Raw genomic sequence first — 21,387 nt, forward strand, 5'->3', positions numbered from 1 at the left:
CGCGGACACTTGGAGACAGGTGCGCCCTGAAAGCACAGGCTGCAGCCAGTGCGCTGGACAGATCTTGCCGTCTTCTGCCTCTGAGAATAGGGCCCATTGCCGGGGACACGACTCGCACACACGCGTGCCCAGTAATCTCAGACAGAAGGGTATGCCGGCTGTCCATCTTTACCTAAGTAGCCACTGCTGGAGGCGTCTGTGCGGTCCGACTGTGACCGCAGCCTCCTGCTGCCTCTTTCGAGGCTGCCCTGTGTCTTCGGGTCAAGGAGCCTGCTCTCCCGTCTGGGAGCGCTCTCTCTCTGGGAGCCTTGGCATCAGGGGTCCTCAGTCACCAGGACCTCCAGCGAGCGTGGGCCCCCAGACAGTGGTTGCTTTTCTCCAGAAGCTCACTCTTGGCGCTGTCAGCTTATCCGTGTTTACACCCTCTCGGTATCCCTGCGTGACTCTGTGTGCGCGTGTGCATGGGTGTGCGCGTGTGCATGGGTGTGCGCGTGCGCGTGCGCGCTGGCCCATCCCAGGCCTCGGGTAAATAAAGTTCTTTAGGTCAGTAGGAGGAAGGAGATTATTCAGAGGGAAAAGGAAGGCGAGATGAAAGCAGCAGGATGTGGTATCAAGTAAGTTACAAGCCTCTTGCAGAGAGGAGGAGTGGGTTTGGGCGAAATGAGGGCCGGAACTGGGGCCAGGTCTACCTGCGTCCAGGGTTCTGTCTGGGTCCCCCATCTTTCCCTCCCTGCAGTGGTCACTCTGCCTTCTCCTCCACACCTTCCCTCCTCCTGGCCCGGGACTACCCAGAAGGGCACTGGTTCCCAGAACTTGTTAAAACACACCTTCTCCAGGCACCCCCTACAGTACAGCTTTCCAAGGGTGGGATCTGGAATCTGTATTTTTCTAAAATTTGAATAAGATCCGTTAAGTGATGAGGCTGGTGCCATTGCTTGGGAACCCTGGATGCTTTGGAAAGGAGGCCCGGGTTCCAGCTGTGCCCAGCTGTGTGACCCTGAGCCTCATGAGCATCACACTGCCCTCTCCCAGCCTGCTTCCCTGTCTGCAAAATGGGCCCTAACCTGCAACCTCAGGGAGCAAATCAAATGAGAAAGTGTGAGCAGGGCGAATGCACAGGGAGCTGCCCTGGGTGTTTGCAGAACAAGGGAGTGGGTGTCTCGGGCTTACCTGCTTCCTCAGCGGGGACACTGCGGTGTGGCTCCTCCGGAAGACAGTTTTGAATGGTCCACTCTCTCTTCCTGCTCAGAAGACCCTCCCCTGCTTCTTGAAGAATAACTAACCAGGATGGTTATTCTGGGGGCAGTGCAGAGTCTGTGTGTGCCAGGCCTCACTGTTTTTTGTTTGTTGTTTTTAAATTTTGGTTTTGAGGGCTCTTTGTTGCTGTGTGGACTCCTGTTCTCTAGTTGTGGGGCAGCTCCGTTGCCTGGGGACCTGTAGGATCTTAGTTCCCTGACCGGGGATTGAATGCGCATCCCTTGCATTGAGAGGGGGATTCTTAACCTCTGGACCCCAGGGAAGGCCCCTCATCAGGGTTTTAAGATCCTTGCCAATCTCTTCGGTGAGGGATAAAGAACTGTCTTCTCTTTACAAGCTGTAGTGGACAGAGAAAGACCTCTGTCTCTTTGCCTGTCTCTCCCCAGCATGCGCCCCGCTTTTTTTTCTTTCGAGAAGAATCAAGCGGAAGCTAACCAGGTGACCAGTGTGTTTGGGTTTACTACAGGGGTCATAATGTGAAGGAGGAGGCTGGCTGTTGGAGGCTGCTCCATGGCCCCAGGTTAGTCTGATCACTGGCCTTCCGGCAGAGATGCGGAAAAAGGAGAGGCAGTCACCTTTGCCTGGGCAGCCCAACGTTAGAGGCTCCAGCTTGGGTTCAGAGGAACACTCAAAGAGCGCTGACTTGGTCTTTGTTCAGAGAGCCTCACCCACAAAGGACTGAGCTGGCCAGACTTCTGTGGGACCTCTGTGAACTAGAAGACTTGTTTGGCTCAGCTGTGGGTAGACTGAAAGCCTGGATCAGCTTTTTAAGCAAGGAAGTATCTAGAGGGGCAAGATGGAGTGATTGTCATCAGTTCAAGGAAGAGGTTTGAGGTTCTGGCATAGATGGCATGGGGAGTGGACAAAGGAAAGACTATGTCTGACTTCTATCCAGAGGCAAGCTGAGACAGCACGGCAAACATATATTACTTATTAGAGTATTCCATTGATGTGAAGATGTACGCATTTTCACATTTTAACAACTCTGAAATCATCTTACCATCTATGGCATCTTACCATTATAAAAGGCGGCAATATTTCTTTCTGGCACACAAAATAATGGTGGTGTAGTCGCAAAGTCATTTTCCACCTCTTGTAGCCCGCCAGGCTCCTCTGTCCATAGGACTTTCCCAGGCAAGAATATTGGAGTGGGTTGTCATTTCCTTGTCCAGGGGATCTTCCTGACCCAGGGATCAAACCCATTATCTCCTGCATTGCAGGAGGATTCTTTACCACTGAGTGACTAAGGAAGCCTAAAATAATGGTGCATCTTACAATTGATGGCATCTTTTTCGATTCTGTTAAATATGATGTGTATTTTGCAAATATGGGGAACGCTTTCGATGTACAGAGGTACACACAGAACCACATCATTCTTGTAAGTGAAATGGCACGTATCACTTTTTCCACCAGCTCTACCTTTTAAACACCAAAACTTTTCATGGTATCCAGTTTTTAAAAGAAATCCTTGTAAAATGTGTTGCTTGCCTTTATAAATCTAGCACATGGTGTGTGATTTAATAATTCCTTGAAAATATTAAACGGTTCTACCTGCCATTTTGTGCATACCTTGGGTCTGCTCAGGACAAAATTTTTGTCATCTTATTGTCCTTTTCCCCTTTAGCTATCATCTCATGGTCCTTGGCAGTGGGCTAAGTATTTCTCCATTTCCTTTTCATCTTCACTGCCATACTCAGGTTGCTACAACTATTATCCACATTTCATGAAGGAAGAAACTAAGGACCAGGATGATACTGCTAGGAAGCGCCAGGGCTGGGTGGATAACCAGAGATGACCCAGCCCAAGGGGTATTCTGCCTGTGCCTGTGGGTGTGGAGGGCATGGCTTGTGGGGCTGACTGGGAGCCTGAATGTGGCCATCTACAGGTCTTCTCTGTTTGCTTCCAGGCTAGTGGCCGGAAGGTTCTGGATAGTTGGGTTATCAGCCAAGTGCCTTCCGGATAAGTGAGGTGTAGCTGTAGCAAAGTGCACAAGATTGGAGGGTAGGGCCGATGAATGGGAAGAAGTGGGTGACCAGTGGCACCAAGCAGACATTGGGTCCTTCTTGAGTCTACCACATCTAGCACTTGGGGTGCATGGCTTTGAGCTTTAGGGTTTGTCCTTAGTGGGAGACGCCTGCCTCCAGCTTTCCCCAACTCCCAGTCCACCTTCTCTCATGGGGATATAAGATGACAAAGCTGAACAGGTCACATTCCAGCTGTAAATCCTCCCGAGCTGCCCTGGCCCTCTGGAGAAGGTCCATACCCCTTAGCATGCCTAGCAAGGCCTCCGCCACCCAGCTCAGGTCACCCTGCCTTCTTCATCTCTTGAAGCTTGGGCAGACCTCAGTACCTTTGCACGTGCTGCTCCTTCCCACCACATTGCCCTTCCTGTCCACTGCCTGCCTGGCAGACCATGAATTCATCCTTGGATGCCCAGCTTCAACCTCATCATCTTTGAAGACTTCCCTAAGCCCCTCTTCACTCCACAGCACTGGCCACGCCATCCTTCCGTCCTCCCCATGCCTTCCTTGTCCTCCCGGAGCACTGGCCCCTCTGGCCTGCAGGGTCTGACCAGTGACATGGTGGCTGGCTCACCAGGGCCTTCTGATGCTCAGCACAGCTGTTCAGCTGTCACCATCAGACTCCCCAGGATTTCTGAGAAATCCACGAACAGCAATAGTGGGGGCTGCCAAGGGGGCTGCGGAGCACAGGGTGTTGTGGGGGGCAGAAGGGTGGGGTCCGGAAGGAGTGGTGTGCTTTTCATTTTCATGTCCTCAAGAGTCTTGCTGCTGTTGTTGTTGACCTAGGCAAATGAGTCTGTGTGGTTTCCTTGTCGGGGGCAGGGCAGGGGTGTGACAGCTGAAGGCAGCTTCTGCCTCCTGTGGAGTCAGGGGGGCTGTGTTTCTGCCTGATTCCCCTATTTCTAGCCCTGTGACCCTGGGTTGAGTCCATGTACATCAAAAGTGTCAGTTTCCCCATCTCCCTAGAAGCGTGCACAGATGCTTTCTATGGCCCCTTCCTCATCTCCAACAGTCCATTCCTTGGCTCAGCACCTCTGCACGGAGCACCTTCCATGTGCCAGGTACGTGCTGGGGCTCTGAGGACCGTGAGGGAGACAGATAACGTTCCTGGAAATTTTTCATTTTGGCTGCATTGGGTCTTCATTGCGGGCTTTTCTCTGGTTGCGGCGCTTGGGCTTAGTTACCCTGTGGAATATGGGATCTTAGCTCCCCGACCAGGGATAAAACCTACATCCCCTACATGGGAATGCAGATTCTTAACCACTGGACCACCAGGGAAGTCCCCCTCCCCTGGTGGAAATTAGTCTAGTGGGCAGGACACTAGATACCTATCGTGTAATTTCCATCATGAGAATGATGAGGTCCCGGGCGAGTATGGAAAGGGAACCCCATATAGTTTAAGGATTAAGGAGAGGCTTCCCTGAAGAAGTCACATTCGAGTTGAGAATTGAGAGATACAATATAGAAGAAAATACCAATGGTAATAAAAATGATCCCCAACACTGAGCAGACATGTGCTAAGCCCTCTCTGGGTGCACCCTCTCAGGAATTCCTTTATTTCTGTGGGGTGTGGGGGCCTCCTCTCCTACAAAAACCAAGTGAGGTTAACTCTGGCATAAACCAGAGACCCATCCCCTGCGCCCCATCTCCCCTCTCCTTGTCTCTCCCCCTCCTCCGAGGTCGCATGAAGGTCATTAACACTATGAGGGGGCGCCTCCCTTTTCCTTTGCACTGATCATCACCAGAGAGTACGTTCCTTTGCTGCTGAGGGGCTCCTTGCAGGAGTCCCTTGCATTTGCTCTCACATTGGCTATCCATAGCGAAAGGAGCCTCCATCCACAGAAAACCACCGTTGGCCTTTCGTTCCGTCCCTCTCAGAGTTGCTGTCCTTACAACCCAGATTTTGTGTATTTCCTACGAAGTCATCCTCTCAGCACCCACATCCTTCTTCCTTCCAGGTTTTCTTCCCAGGACCCCAAGGTCTCTGTGGACGTACCTCTGGCTTTTGGGTCTGAGCGTTTGTTCCTGAGTGACTTGGTGGTTTTGACTCTCATCAGGCAAATCTCCCCACAGCCACTTCCATGCAGCCTGGCTGAGGCCACCCTCCTCCTCAGTGCATTTTCTGGGTGAGATTACATCTACACCTGCTGCTCTTATGGGAGACTTTCGAACTCAGTCTCGATAATGGGCCTCTTTCAGAAGCTGATAAAGCCATAGATCATCCCCTCCATCTCCCCACAAAAGGCACACGTGTGCACGCACACGCATGCTCTTTCAAAGTTTTGCAGAAAACCTCTGGGTCTTCTCAGACCTCTGCTGTCCACCAGGGAACCCAGGTGAGTAACCTCTGATCTGGAAAACAGGACTTTCTATACACTGATTTCTTTGGCTCCATGCAGGAGTCAGCTGTTGTGGGAATGATGGATCTCTCCTTGGGGAGATCTCAGGGCTCGGTGTGGGGACCACTCACAAGCCGTGTGCACGCTTCCTGGGTTTATTATTGAATCTTGAATTCAATCCATTTCCAAGATGATTGAAGAACATCACTTTAGCTAGTAGTTGTTGTTGTTTAGTCATTAAGTTGTGTCCAACTCTACGACCCCATGTACTGTAGCCCGTCAGCCTCCTCTGTCCATGGGATTTCCTAGGCAAGAATAACTAGACTAGATCTTCCCAACCCAGGGATCGAACCCATGCCTCCTGCATTGGCAGGTAGGTTCTTTACTGCTGAGCCACCAGGGAAACCCTTACTTTGGCTAGTGGTATCCTTAAAAGAAGCCCTCTGCTCTGGTTCCCCTACCCCCAGCCAGGGAGCTAGACTTAAGGCTAGAAACGAGACCAGAGAAGGTGCATGTTGGTGGCTATTCTCATGAATAGAGACGATCCAGGAAGCAGAGAGGCAGCCACTGCTGGTGTTTTTGCTGCAAATATTCTCACGGCCTCCCTTGTTCTCAGGGACTGGCGTGAGTGTGGGCCTTTATTTCTCTGATGTGGTTGTAGTTCTTTAGAGCTGATACCTTGAAGTCAAGTGCCACGTGTAAAGGAAGTTTTCTTCAATTCCTCATTTCTAAGGATTTGTTAAAGCACAGATGGAAGTTAGGTTTGCCAGTTACAATTGGAAGCATCCACTAGGAAAGCCTTGTATTCTTTCGCCTTGAGGTAGGTTTGCGTGATGTGTTACATCATTAACTTCCTTCTCTTCAGCCCTGCTTGCCCTTTTGGAGTGAACTCTGCTTAGTCAAGGAGTTTTGTTCTTTCAGAACAGTGCTAGGTTTGATTTGCTGCTATGCCTTTAAGAATTCTTGCATCCGTGCTCACAGATAAGGTCGGCCCATATTCTCCTCTTTTGTACTGCTGTTGTCATGTTTTGATGTGCTGTTTATGCAAAGTGATTTTGGAGGCATTTCATCTTCTCCTGGGGCTTCCCTGGTGGCTTGGTGGTAAAGAACCCACTTGCCAAGGCAGATGAGGGTTCAATCCCTGGATTGGGAAGATCCTCTGGAAGAGGAAATGGCAACCCACTCCAGTATTCTTGCCTGGATAATCCCATGGACAGAGGAACCTGGCGGGCTACAGTCCACAGGGTCTCAGAGTTGGACACAACCGAGTGAGTGATCATGAGAATCTTCTCCTGCGCTCTGGGGACAGCTGGCAGAGCAGGGCATGGTCTGTGTCTCGGAAGTTGGAAGAAGAGCTTAGTCTTAGGTCTCCATTACTGGATTCTCGGTTTCCCATTTCCCAAGCCTTCCTCTCCTCTTCTCTCTTCCTTAGTCCTCCCGGGTACACACCTAGCACCTCCGTGCTCCCAAGCTGGAACCTCAGAGTCATCTTTGATTCTTGAGCCTTCAACAATTCTCCACTGATTCCCGTGAGTCTCTCCTTTTCCTGCCCTTCAGCTGAGGGAAGGCTCATTTCCACTCTTAGATGCTTCCATCCATCTGGAGAGTGGTGCAAGGCCAGGTGCTGTGTTTAGTGGGGACGCTGATAAACCATCTCATACCCAGAGAAAGGTAACCAAGGTAGTGATGGCACAATACCGCATGTTTACAGAAGGAGAGATGTTTTTCTATATGAAGAGGACATAAAGGAGAAGTCATATCCATGCAGGAGACATGGGATCAATCCCTGAAGAAGGAAATGGCAACCCAGTATTCTTGCCTGAAAAATCCCATGGACAGAAGAGCCTGGCAGGCTGCAGTCCGTGGGGTCACAAAGAGTCGGACACAACTGAGCAACTAACACTCTACTTCGGGACTAAGCATAATTCTTTGGAAAAGGTGAAGACCTGCCCTGTAGAGGTCGTTCTCCTAGGAGGAAAGGGACCCATGAAGGGAATTGTGAGGAAATAGATCTCAGCTTACCACAGGGAAGAGCTTAGAGAAGTTCAGAGCAGAATAACAATGGAATGGGCAGACTTGTGGTAGTGAGTTCCCCATTGGGAGAAACATTCAAGGAAAACGCATGTCAGACGTAGAAACGAAAGCTGTGAGAATAGAGACACATCACTTCATTTCTAAGCACCTCTAACTCTCCAAATCTTGGTGACTGTGTCTTACTGGCTGTAGAAAAGTTGGTTGTTCTGATAACATAATTTGAATTTAAGAAATTCAGTGGCCTTGAATAAACAAATCCCAAAGCTGGGCAGTTCCCTCACAAATCCTGCAGCCCGTCTTCAGAGCCTGTCCTCCCAGAGCAGGAGCTCGGTATTGGTTAGAAAACCAGAGCCATGCATGGTAAGACTCTGGAGCCACAGCTGGACATAGGGATGCTTGCCCATCTCCTGTGCTTGATAATGGACTTTTTTTGGGTGAGGGGCAGGGGGGGAGTCTCTTGTTCTTGGCTCCTCTGAACCAATCTGATAAAATGGACTACTTCAGAGACACCTTCCTCTGTGGCTGTCCCACAGAAACTCGGTGCCAATCTGATCCACCTCCAGGTCACGCGGGGAGTTAATGGCCTCTTGTTCTTGGGGTTTTTGAGCCAACGTTTAATGGGCCTTTGCATTTCGCATTCACTTCTGTACTGACATCTTGAGAGTTTCATTTTGAGAAAACCCAAAACTCAGAGCTCTCCTTCGCCTGTTATTGTGCTTAAGTGAACACAGGGGGGTTGTGGTGTGATATTCAGACTACTGAATGGGAGTAGGAGCTGAGATCTCTAGTCCTAGCTGTCCCCCACTCAGCCGCTCATCTCCCTAAGCCTGTTCCCTCTTGGCTCAAGGGGCTGTATCTATATTCTGACATCCTATGAGTTTTACAAAGTCTTCTCTCCAAGTGTAGACTGATAGGAGCTGCTCTGATGAGCTAAGCAGAGAGGGGACCCGCTCCTTCCCTCATGTTACCCATGTCATGGCAGGACTCCCAGAGGCTAAAGTCCTTCTGACCACAGTGGTGGCCTGCCTCCCTCCACCCAGGCTTCTCTACTGGAAGTCTTCCTCTGAAGTCATTGGTGGCCTTGTAATGGCAGATTCCAATGGCTTTCTGCTAGTTTGCATCTCTTTGCAGTTTCTGTAGCATTTGATGCCCAGCACCACTTGCTAGAGAGCTTCCCAGGTGGCTCAGTGGTAAAGAATCCATCTGCCAGCTCAGGAGATGCAGGAGATGCAGTTTCGATCCCTGGATCAGGAAGATCCCCTGGAGAAGGAAACGGCAACCCACTCCAATGTTCCTGCCTGGGAAATCCCATGGACAGAGGAGACTGGAGGGCTACAGTCCATGGGTTCGCAGAATCAGACACAACTGAGCGACTGAGCACACACACACATCCTGACCTAGAGCCTCTTCCTCACCATATGCACCTCCTGGCATTCCTGTGCACGCTCCTCTTCTTGCTGTCCCAGGTCATGCTTAGCTCCCTCACCCAGACCCACATGTCCAAGTCCATGCTGGTCAATTTTACCATTTCGACATCAATACAACTCCAGAGCCCAGCTCTTCGTCCACGACGCAGGCTTCCTCTCCAGACTTCCCCATTTGGGGATGTCTAGTGAAACCAGACTCCTGGTCTGGAGTGGAGACGTTGCAGTCACCTCTGAGTGCTCCCTCCCTCTTCCTGTCCCCTACTCTCCAGCCAGCTTTGATGGCGCTTCCTTTGGTTCTCGCTTCTTTTCACTTCCCTATAGTTCTCTCTGTCACCCAACTCAGCTTTCGTCACCAGCATCCTAGGCCTGCTTATGGGCCTTCTGGACCCTGCTGTCTTCCTCGCTTCCTCCAGGAGATTCTTCTAATGAAACTCTTTTTGTCACCACGCTCAGAAGCCTTTGGTGCCACCTGCCTCCTAGGGAAAGTCCAAAGTCCAAGGTCTTGTGTTTGGAGTTTCAAAGCCAAGTCTTGCTCTTAGAATGTTCTCCGTGAATCCACACTCTCTCCTCCAGCCAGATGGCCTGACTCAGTTTCCTCCCCAAGACCTGATGGGTATTCTTATTTCTCCCTTCTCCTCCCGGTGAGGAAAACTTCCCAACCATCTTGTACAGCGCCAACTCCCCACTGAGGGGCCAGCATCTAGTGATGCTCAGTTCATGTGCGGTGAATAAATGTTTGCCTGGTGGAGCACCCAGCACACAGGAAGTCTGGGTCAGCCCCGGTGGCTGATGATCAGGCATCTGAGTGCTTTGTGGGATTCAGTCAACCTCTGAGAATGCATTCTCAGGCATCTCCCTGGATTCTGTGGGTCCCACCTGAGGTAAGGGTATCCTTTTGGTTTTCCCTGGTGGCTCACACGATAAAGAATCTGCCTGCAATGCAGGAGACCTGGGTTGGAAAAATCTCCTGGAGAAGAGAATGGCAACCCACTCTGGTATTCTTGTCTGCAGAATTCCATGGACAGAGGAGCCTGGTGGCCTGCAGTACATGGACTCACAAAGAGTCAGACATGACTGAGTAACTAACACTTTCCGCTTTCAAAGGGGCAAAGTCCTGGGTCTTTGCACTCCAGTATGGGCAAGACAGGCTGGTGGAGGGGACAGGTGGGGAGGTGGGGTTCAGACGCATTAAGCCCCTGGGAAACTCCAACTGCTAAGTCCTTGATCCTTGGGAAACTGTTCCACCCTCTAAGTTATTTCAGATTCAAGACAGCATCTGGGCACCCCTGGTAAGCCCAAACAAGCCACTCCCAGCTGGTGACCCCGCCTTAGAGGAGCCTGGGGAAGTGTCTGTTTGCAACATGGGTGTTTACAAGGCAGAGGGGCTTCCTGTCCCGCCTACCAGGCTGACTGTGGGGCAATCAGGAGCTGTGTCTTCAGGGGCACTGGGGCAAAGAAATGCTTGGAGGATTTCTTGGGATTCTTCAGACATACCAAGGTGGGGTGTCTGGCCATGCTGACCCTCGAGGAAGCCAAGGGCAACATGGAATGACCTCAGGTTTTTGAACCGGGAGAAAATTAAATGTGACTGATAATTAATTTGCACATCGCCCTTTACAACTTCTAAAGCATTGTTCATAAATGCAGCCCGGCTAGTTTAACGTGGAACCCTTTAGAGGGAAAAGAAATTCCCTTGGTCACACCCAAGCAGGGTAAACAAGGAGAAGGTTCTCTTTTTCTTTACTGCTTTGGAGAGGAAAGAAGGCTTTCTGGGACTTCTCTGATGATCCAGTGGTTAAGAATCTGCCTGTCAATGCAGGGGACACAGGTTGGATCCCTGGTCCAGGAAGATTCCATATGCCCTGGAGCAACTAAGCCTGTGTGCCACAACTACTGAGCCTGTGCGCCTAGAGCCTGTGCTCTGCAAGAAGAGAAGCCACTGCAACGAAGGGTAGCCCCTGTTCTCCGCAACTAGAGAAAGACCCTGCCCAGAAACGAAGACCCAGCATAGCCAAAAAAATTAATATTTAAAGAAGAAGAAGAAGAAGGCTTTCTGGGGGAAGGAGAGAGTAGTGGAAAGATCTCCCCAGGAGAGAGAAGCTCCCAGTAGTGCTTCCGAGTTCATTCGACATGGCAAGTACGCCCCTCTCCTCATCCACCAGAGAAATGGGCCGAGGGGGCAGTCCCCCCACCAGGCTGTAACCACCACCACGGCACCCCCAAGAACAGGGGCTTGTGTCCAGGGCCCCCATCCCTGGGTTCCGACATAAGCGCCTGGAAAGTTCTGGGAACGTACCTCATGCTCTCTCGGGCCTGGGGACAGGGGGGACCCCGTGACCTTTCTCTAGTGAGCAGGCAATCCAAGGATGGGGTTCACCCCATCACGTGACTTCTGGTGCCCTGTGGCTGTTTTCTCTGGTGACTGCTTTCTCTGAACCCAGTAGAGAGAAGATGCAAAACAGAAGCTGCACCCCAGCAGGGCAGAGGTGCTAGGGACGCCCGCGCCGTCAACACCTCAGCCTGCGCATCACGGTGTGATAATACTGGTCTGTGCAGGGAGGTTTATGGTAAAGCACGAAGGAAGAAAAACAAGCACGCACAGCCCTCTAAGAATCTGATACTCAAACCTCCTACTTGAAAGTGGCAGAGGTTGGCCTAGGGGGTGGGGCTGAGAAGGGAGGCGAGAGGTCGTGTTGAGCGAGGACGAGCTTTGTATGGAATGAAGAAAAAAAAAAAAACATTTCTGAACGAATGAGGCTGCGGAGCTCAGGTCCAAGGCATGGGAGGTAAAGTTTGGCGGTCGGGAGAGGAGGTCGTTCTAGGAGGCACTCGAGTGGGCTAGAAAAACAAGATGGCGGGGCCCTGCGGGAACTGACAGAAAGAAGCCCTCAATACTGGGCCAAGTACTGGGTGCAATGGAGACAGAAGGAGATGCCACCAATTTCCATTTCCTTTAGGTGCTGTCATGGTCCTGCGTCCTCCCTGAGATGGATGTAGCGGCTGAGAATGCCCCTTCTTGCACCAAGCCTCAACTCTACTGGTTTCCCTTCAAGGCTCCTGTGGAGGGAATGTTGAAGGATTGGGCTAGCACCATGGTTGAGTCCAGGGCACAGTCCTCTCAGAGAGTCCGGTTTTCCTCCTCCCCCTACCCCCACCCCCCCAGCATTTTCCAAGATGAGATTACTTCTCATTGACTGCTTACTCCTAAGACCTATTCAGTAGATGGAGGTGGGAACGTTATTATTGTTAATTAAATGTTTTAGAACAAGTTTAAGGTTACAACAAAACTGAGAGGAAGGTACAGATTTGTCATATTACCCCCTGCCCCGCACATCATCAACATCACTCACCAGACGGGCACATATATTTTTACACCAAGGACGAATGTACATTTAAAAAATTTTATTGGGTTGGCCAAAAGATTCATTTGGGTTTTTTCATAACACATTATGGAATATTGGAACACTATGGAATATACTCAAGACATTATGGAATATACTCAGTATTCTATATTGGAATATAGTTTTTTTCTTTTTTTTTCATCCTATCATTTTGGAGTATAGTTGATTAACAATGATGTGTTAGTTACAGGTATACAGCAAGGTGATTTAGTAATACCCATAAAGTATCCATTCTTTTTCAAACTTTTCCCATTCAGGTTATTACAGAATATAGAGCCAAGCTCCCATGCTATACAGTAGATCTTGGTTAGCTCTCTGTTTTAAATATAGTAGTGTGTACATATCAATCTCAAGCTCCTATCCCCACTCCCAGCCCTTCCCCCATCCCAGCCATAATAGATACACCTACACTGACATATCACAATCACCCAAAGTCTATAGTTTACCTTTGGTTTCACTCTTGATATTTTTACATTCTATGAATTTTATGAATGTAATGACATATATCTATTATTATAATATTATACAGAGTATTACATGCGTGCATGTGTGCTCAGTCATGTGTGGCTGTGGCCCCAAGGACTGTAGCCCACCAGGCTCCTCTGTCCATGGGATTTCCCAGGCAAGAATACTGAAACAGGTTGCCATTTTCTTCTCCAGGGGATCTTTCCAACCCTGGGATTGAACCCACATCTCTTGCATCTCCTGCATGCTAGCAGGTAGGTTCTTTACCAGCTGAGCAACCAGGGACACCCCATACAGAGTATTGTCAATGCCCTAAAATTTCTCTGTGCGTTGTCTAGTCTTCTCCTTCCCCACTCCCCGGAAATCATTGATCTTTGTATTATCTCCATGATTTTGTTTGGAGGACATAATTTTTCACTGAACTGTTCGATCTTGTCTAGGGAGGAAGAGTTTTGTAACACCTATACTTTCTTTTCAGGATACCTTCTTATCACCAGTAAGAGATTATCTCTAAACGTTTACCAAAACAGTACCCTCTCAACTTGAGTTGCTTCAGTACTAGCTAGTTAAGCCAATTTGCTCTGAAGAATGTCTGACCTTTAGATAACTCAATTACTGCTGCTCCCCTTGGAGTGGGATACACAGAAGTGGGCACACTATATGGGAAATAGGGGCTGTTTCTCGGGAGGATGACTTCAGCTTTTATGATGTGCCTCTTTATAAGGGAATTTTGGGTACATCGTGTGGTCTCTATTTAAGGTCAGACCTTACAACATGGCCTACAAATTTGGGGAAAATCCCACCAGCTGTATCTAAATGACACAGTAATGGACAAACAAATACAATTGTGCTTCTAGAGAACTTGGTGGTGACTGAACTATTCGTTAGTATATTGGTTTCTTTGTTATTTCAGAGAGATGTAAAATGATGGTGGCTTAAACATGATAGAGCTTTATTTCTCCTTCATGTAAAAGTCTGACCATAAGGGGTCCAGTCTTTACACAACGACTTCATAGATCACCTACATTCCTTCTATCTTGTTGCTTTGTTTTCCCCAACATGTAGCTTTCATCTCAGGGTGCATGATGGCTGCTTTAGCAATTGCCATTGGATTTGCATTCCAGCTAGCAAAAGGAAGAAAGAGAAAGGAGGAGGCACGCCTATCCCTTTTAAAAGCATGATTTGGAAATTGTACTTATCAACATCTACTTATATTCTATTGGCCAGAATGTAGTCAAATGGCCACAATTAGCTACAAGAGAATCTGGGAAATATAATCTAAATTTTCTAAAAATTACATTACTATAGAATAAGGGAGAATGGATATGGAAAGACAGTTATGAGTCTTATCCACGTTTGAACTTTACTAGTTTGAGATCTTTCTGAATCTTCAATGTTATATAAAAGTTCTTTATCCCTTCAATTGTACAAAAGCCTACCTTCTAAGCCTTATTGAAAACCATTAATAAGAAAATGGCATACTGTTCTAAAAGATGGAATCCACACAAATGTCTGTCTACAGATGGAATAAACAAAATGAGATCTGTACATACAATGGAATAGTACTTAGCCTCAAAAAGGAATGAAATTCTGATGTATTTTATAATATGGATGAACCTTGAGGACTTTATGCTAAGTGAAAGAAACCCATCAGAAAAAGACAATATTGTCTGATTCAACCTACGAACTGACTACAAGTTCGTAGTGTAGTCAAACTCATAGAGACAGAAAGTAGAATGGTGATTATCAGGGGCTGGGAAAGAGTGGAGTGGGTAGCTAGTGTTCAGTGGGAAAGAATTTCAGTTTTGGAAGATGAAAAAGTTCTGGAGGTGATGGTGCTGATGGTCTCACAGTAATGTGAATGTACTAAATGCCATTCAGCTGTATAGTTTAAAATGGTTAAAATGGTAACTTTTATGTTGTTTATATTTACCACAGTTTTTACCATGACATGCTGTAAGGGGTCCCCAACCTCCGGGATCTAATGCCTGATGATCTGAGGTGGAGCTGATGTAATAATAATAGAAATAAGCACACAATAAATGTAACGCACTTGAATCATCCTGAAACCATCCCCCCACACACACTCCTGGTCCATGGAAAAATTGTCCCTGGAGCCAAAAAGGCTGGGGACCACTGCTATAAAGGACCAAAAGCAGAGTTCTCTGGCATTTTAGGAGAGGTGACCCCACAGATGAAGACCCTTGGCTCTCTTGGGTGAGGTTCTGAAGCCAGAGGTGAGTCCATTTATCTTGTGATTATTGTGCTCACTTTTTTTTTTTTTTGCACCGTTATGAGCCTATAGCAGGACTTGCTAAAATTCATATAAGCTATTTTTGTGCATTTTCTTGAGTCACCCCCTTAGTGAATCCATTCTTGCTCCTGGTAGTCCCTGGATCCTTCCCTGAATGTTGTTCACAAACTACCTCTTAATAACATAAAGAGAATGATGTCATGGGGGCTGGCAGACTCTGAGACTGTAGTTTCCAAGATTCTACTTTTGTTAAGTTCTCCAAAACTGGGACAGCCTTTTCTTGCGTCTCTCCCGTCTTTCTCTATCTCATCCTGTCCTTCTCTCGTACATCTTTCATTTTCTCTGATCCTTCAAAGAGTATCAGTAGCAGTTCCCTTTCACAACCTCAAGTTTCTTTATGACTCTGAGAGGTATTTATACTCATCTGCCATCCTCAACTCATTTTAAGCAGTGGCTTTTGACTTTAGAGCCCTCTGTGTTGGCGGACCCTGTCTCATCTCAGACTCCCCTTTATCCCCTTGCTGGTGCGATCATCTAAATTCCAAGGTCAGTGAGACATTCACCCACTGAAAATTTGGCCATAGTTCCATGTGGCACTGGACTAAACCCTTAAGCACTTGGCCTGACATTTAAAGCCATTCGCCGTCTGCCACCCAGCCTGGGCATCTTTATCTCCCCATACCTGTGTCATCCTTTACTCTCCAGTAGTTCTGAATGCCTGGGCATTCCCTGCAGGAACCAAGCTGTCTATACTTCTTAATTCTGTCCATTTCCCGACCCCGTGCCTGAATCCCAAGGCAGCTTATTCCTGTAGACTTATCTCTGAAGTTACCTTCTTTTTAAAAAATTTTTTTTAATTTTTATTTTTTGGCCATGCTGTGCGGCATGCAGGATCTTAGTTCCCCAACCAGGGATTGAACCTGAGCCCCCCTGCAGTGGAAACTTGGAGTCTTAACCACTGGGAGTTACCTTCTTGGAGAAGCTTTGCTAATTGACCTTGTGCCTCCTCCACCATACCTGTCTCTTGTAAACCTACACGGAGATGCCCTACCTTCCAAGGGTCTACTTGGAGGTTATTTTCGATGGTGCCTCTCTGAACTTTCTGGTGCGTATCTTCTGAGCATGTACCCGGGGGGTGGAATGCAATGTTACGTGGCCGGTGCAGGTCGTACTGTGGTGGGTAGTGTCTTCCATTTGGAAGGTGGCTGGACCAGTTCACACCCCACCTGCAGTCGTGAGGGGTCAGGTGCTTCACATCCTGAAGCGTGTGCCCATCTTGTTTGTTTCAGCCATTCAGGTGGGTCTGGTGGCATCACATCACGGCCTGAATTTGCATTTCTCTGATGCCTGATGAAATTGAGCACCTTGGCGTGTTTACTAACCACTTGGAGATCCTCTTTGGGGAAAAGGTCTATTCAAGTCTTTTGCCCATTTTTCTATCAAGTTATCCTGTCTTTTTTAATAATTTTTTTTTCTTGGTGGTGGTCCTACCATGTTGCCTGGTGACCTTTGGACGTTATCTTCTCCTCTGATTGTGAACTCCTTGAGATTTCTGGAACCCCTCCCCCCTCTCAGTGCCTAGTAAGACCCCCAAATAATAGACACTTAATACCTGCTTGCTGTTGACTGAACAAGCCATCTTTGATCCATCCTTTCTGGTAAGATAACTATTCTCCTTGAGAAAAAGGATGGAGGAACTAGCCATGGAACAGTTCTGTTTTCTTTCCAGCATCTGTAACTATGCCCCAATCTGTCCTGAATGGCCAGGCTAATCTTTTTGGATTTAGGTTCAGAATATAACTCTCTGGGCCCTTCTTGATGTCTTCTGTGTTTTTCTCCAGCCTCCCTTTTGTGACATGCTCACTCTCGATCTTCAGTGTTCCATCTTACTTGGGGCCCTCACTTCCCTGTTTTAAGCACGCTCCAAGAGGTCATGCTGGCCCCTGACATCCCCCTCTTCACTTTCGTGAGACTCTGTGACTTGCCTCCAATTTAATTTTCAGAATTTTCTTTCCCTGCTAAGCCATTCTCTTGGGTTCCTGGCCTCTTAGGAGCCTGCTTCCTTAAAGTCTAAGATGTGGGTCTGACTGTCCAGCATTTTCTGCTAGGATTAGTCCACACTTTGAGATGATGTGGTCATTTCCCCTGTGTTTCCCCCTCGCTTCTATTTTATAAACCTCCCGTTATTCTTGGTCAGAATTAAAGACACAAGACACATTAGTATGTTTCCTCATTGCTTCCTTGCCCTTCCAAGAGATAAGATGACCAGAAGAGCAAGGCTTTCTCAGATGGCCTGGTTTTAACCCAAGGACGCTTCCAGCTTCTGTCCAGGTGATGCCCTTGGCCATCCTTGGCCTGTGGTGACCCAGTTCTGTGATTCATACAAGGAAAGCAGCATCCTTCTCTCAGTCAGGCTAGATGTGTGTGATCCCACATGCTTCTCTCTTCTATTACTTTTCTTTAAACCTCTTGGTCATTCACTTATTCATTTGTTATTTGTTCATTGACTCAGCAAATATATGCCGAGCACTCTTCCTAGTCCTCATGGAGTGATATTCTAATGGGGCTGGAGGAGAGAAAAAGCCCGTTATGGTTTATTATATATATACTAAGTAACATGAATAGCGTGTCAGGTGGTGATAAGAGAGGTGAGAAAATGAAGCACCAGGTGCCAGAGGTGGGGTTTACCAGAAGTCCCAATTAAGACCGTACCATAAAGACCAGGAGGAGTGAGAATTAGTGAGCATCTGGGAGCAGAGCACTCCAGGCAGAGAGAATAGCAGCTGTCAAGATCCTGAGGCTCATGTGTGCCTGGCAAGTTGCCCTGGTCATTCTGGTCCACAGAATGTGGCCACCTCTGTGCTGGTGTCAGCAAGGGTCCGTATCTGAAAGGGCAATGTATCAGTGAAGTTTGTATCTACCATAGCATCCAGAAAAGCATTGGGTTGACAAAAAAGTTTGTTTGGGTTTTCTGTAAGATATGATGGAAAAACCCGAACGAACTTTTTGGTCAGCCCAATATCCTGTGGTCATCTGCACTCCATAAGAGGAGTTTTTATTAGAGTAAGTGAATTTAGGTTGAATACCACTATGGGCCCTTGCACCTCTGAATTGCTGTGATTGTCTGAGCTGCCTGGCAGATGGCACTTGTGTCTGAGTAGCGTTTTTTTAAGTTGTTCCAGCTGGGCTTTTCTGAACACATAGTCCAATGCCTTCTTGTCATGTGGCCTGGTCTCTGCCTGGGTGTGGGGTCTATGCCAGATACATATGTTCCATATACTATTGCTTGTAATGTGCAGACATGCTCAGTCACTAAGTCATGTCCAAGTCTTTTGTGACCCCATGCCCGAATGCCCACCAGGCTCCTCTGTCCATGGGATTTCCCAGGCAAGAATACTGGAGTGGGTTGCCATTGCCTCCTCCAGGAGATCTTTCCTACCCAGGGATAGAACCCAAGTCCCCTGCATTGCAGGCGGATTCTTTACTGCTGAGCCACTGGGGAGGCCCTGTTGCTTGTAACAAACTACCCCAAAATGTAGTATTAGAAGATGTTAACCATTTAAAAAAAAACGATTATTTGTGTCTGCCCTCGGTCTTTGTTGCTGCACATGGGCTTTCTCTGGTTGCCGTGTGTGGGCTTCTCATTGCAGTGGCTTTTTTTGTTGCAGAGCACAGGCTCTAGGGTGCATGGCTTCAGTAATTGTGGTATACAGGCTTAGCCTGTGGCATGTGGGATCTTACCAGACCAACAATCAAACTGGTGTCCCCTGCACTTCAAGGTGGGTTCTTAGCCACTGGACCACCAGGGAAGCCTGAGGCTAACCATTTTAATATGCTCATGGATTCTGTGGACCAGGAATTTGGGCTGGGCATATTGGGGATGGCTTGTCTGTGTTCAGTGCTGTCTGAGGCTTCAGCTGGTAAGACCTGAACAGCTGGGGACTGGAACTGCAAGTCAGAAGTGCCTGCAAGTGGCCTCCCCATGTGGCTTGGGCTTCCTCACAAAATGGCGACCTCCAAATGGGTAGTCAGATTTCTTCCTCCATGACTCAGAGCTCCAGGTGCAAGTCTTCTAGGAAATGAGGCAGTAGCTGTATCAGCGGCATTGCTTCCCTTCACCTCCACTGTCATCTATCAGTTGAAGCGGCCACAAGCCCGTCCAGGTTTCGGTTTTTTATTTTTTAATATGTATTTATTTGGCTGTGCTGGATCTTAGTTTCAGCACACTAAAGTTTCAGGATCTTTAGTTGCAGCATGTGAATTCTTAGTTGCGGCATGTGGGATCTAGTTCCCTGACCAGGGCTCAAACCCAAGCCACCTGCATTGGGAGCACAGAGTATTAGCCACGGGACCACCAAGGAAGAGGGCTTCCCAGGTGGCGCTAGTGGTAAAGAACCTGCCTGCCAATGCAGGAGACATAAAAGACGTGGTTCTATCCCTGGGTCGGGAAGATCCCCTGTAGGAGGGCGTGGCAACTGACTCCAGTATTCTTGCCTGGAGAATCCAATGGACAGAGGAACCTGGTAGGCTACAGTCCATAGGGTCACAGAGTCAGACACTACTGAAGTGACTCAGCATGCACGCACACAGCAGGGAAGTCCCCCACCCAGGTTTAAGGGGAGGGAATTAGATTCCATCTCTTGTGTGGGGAAGTGTCAGGGCTGCATTGTAGAAGAAGCCATGGGATGGGAGGTGCCATGACCGTCTTTGGGAAATAAGCCTTATGACTTGTCTTCTATTTCCCTGGGGAGGAATTATCATTTTATGTTGTCACTGGGCTCTGGTGGATTTTCAGATGTCTGCTTTGTACCCCGTCTAGCATCAGCTCCCAGGGTAAGAAGGTTGCTAGGACCAGCGGCACCCCCTCCTCCCAATGCTTGGCCACTGGATGGAGGTGGTTCCCCAAGATGCAGGGCTGGTGGGCAGTCAGGCACGGAGCAGGTGCTCTGCAAGTATGTACACGCCCCTGAGGCATAGCAGATGGCGTTGTGTAACATCATTCTTTTGCTCAGTGTGGTAATGGTCTCAGGTCAGAGAATGTCCTTGTCCTTAAGGGAGGCATGGTAAAATATTAGATTGAACCATATACTTGTTTCAATGCTATTCTCTGAAATCATCCCACCTTCGCCTTCTCCCACAGAGTCCAAAAGTCTGTTCTTTGTATCTGTGTCTCTTTTGCTGTCTCATCTATAGGGTTATCATTACCATCTTTCTAAATTCCATATATATGCGTTAATATACCGTATTGGTGTTTTTCTTTCTGGCTTACTTCACTCTGTAAAATAGGCTCCAGTTTCATCCACCTCATTAGAACTGATTCAAATGTGTTCTTTTTGATAGCTGAGTAATATTCCATTGTGTATATGTACCACAACTTTCTTATCCATTCGTCTGCCGATGGACAACAGATTGAGCCATATGATCATGTTGATATCTGTTCCTATTTAATATGGTTCAATCTAATGTTGAGGAGTGACTTGTCATGATGTTACAACCTGCAACTTACTTTTTTTTTTTTTTTAAGATTTATTTATTTTTGATCGTGCTGAGTCTTAGTTGCTGCATGTCGGTGTTCTCTAATTGCAGAGACCCGGGGCTACTTGTTGTGGTACATGGGTTTCTTGTTGCAGCAGCTTCTCTTTTTGCAGATGACAGGCTTTAGGGCGTGTGGGCTTCAGCAGTTGTGGCACATGGGCTTAGTTGCTCCACGGCCCAGGGATCAAACCAGTGTCCCTTGCATTGGCAAGTGAATTCTTAACACCACTGGACCACCAGGGAAGCCCTGAAACTTCCTTTCAAATAGTTTATATGTGTGAATGTTGTCAACCTGAGGATCGGGTCTACCCACTGGGGTAGCAGCCAAGTAGGAATAAAGCCTGAGGGCAGATGCAGGCTGGCTCACTTCTGTCTCCCTCCCTCCATCCACAGCTCCTACCCAGCCCTGCCTGTGGGGGAGTGAGGGAGGGGAGGCTTGCTGGTGGGGCTTGCTGGGGCCTTGCAGGGTGGGGGAGAGATGGTGGCCTGGGGTTCTTTGATTTTCTGCTCCCTGGAGCCCCCACATGCTCCTGACCGGACTTAGGAATTCAGATGAGCATGGCACAGCCCATCCACGTGCATCCTCTGAAAGGGTCCTCTCAGCCCCTCGGACCTTCTGCTTCCCTGTCTCCCAGGCAGCATCCTGCCTCTGAG

The 21,387-nt window shown here is 48.3% G+C and overlaps 1 protein-coding gene across 8 annotated transcripts in view; it reads left to right on the top strand.

The window, feature by feature from the left end:
- The window catches only part of PIK3R5 (phosphoinositide-3-kinase regulatory subunit 5), a 74,629-nt gene that overhangs the window by 223 nt on the left and 53,019 nt on the right, over positions 1 to 21,387 (top strand). For 2 of the 8 annotated variants that reach the window (XM_086358879.1, XM_086358881.1), the window contains exon 1: positions 502 to 614. The exons of the other annotated variants lie outside the window; for them this stretch is intronic. The gene's annotated coding sequence lies outside the window, so the exon portion shown is untranslated. Of the gene's footprint in view, positions 1 to 501; positions 615 to 21,387 lie in introns of those variants that run through there. 8 annotated transcript variants of the gene reach the window in all.

Source organism: Bos grunniens, chromosome 19 (genome assembly GCF_055505025.1).
Source record: "Bos grunniens cultivar Pamir isolate PY7600 chromosome 19, Bosgru_T2T1.0, whole genome shotgun sequence".
NCBI classification, from domain to species: domain Eukaryota; kingdom Metazoa; phylum Chordata; class Mammalia; order Artiodactyla; family Bovidae; genus Bos; species Bos grunniens.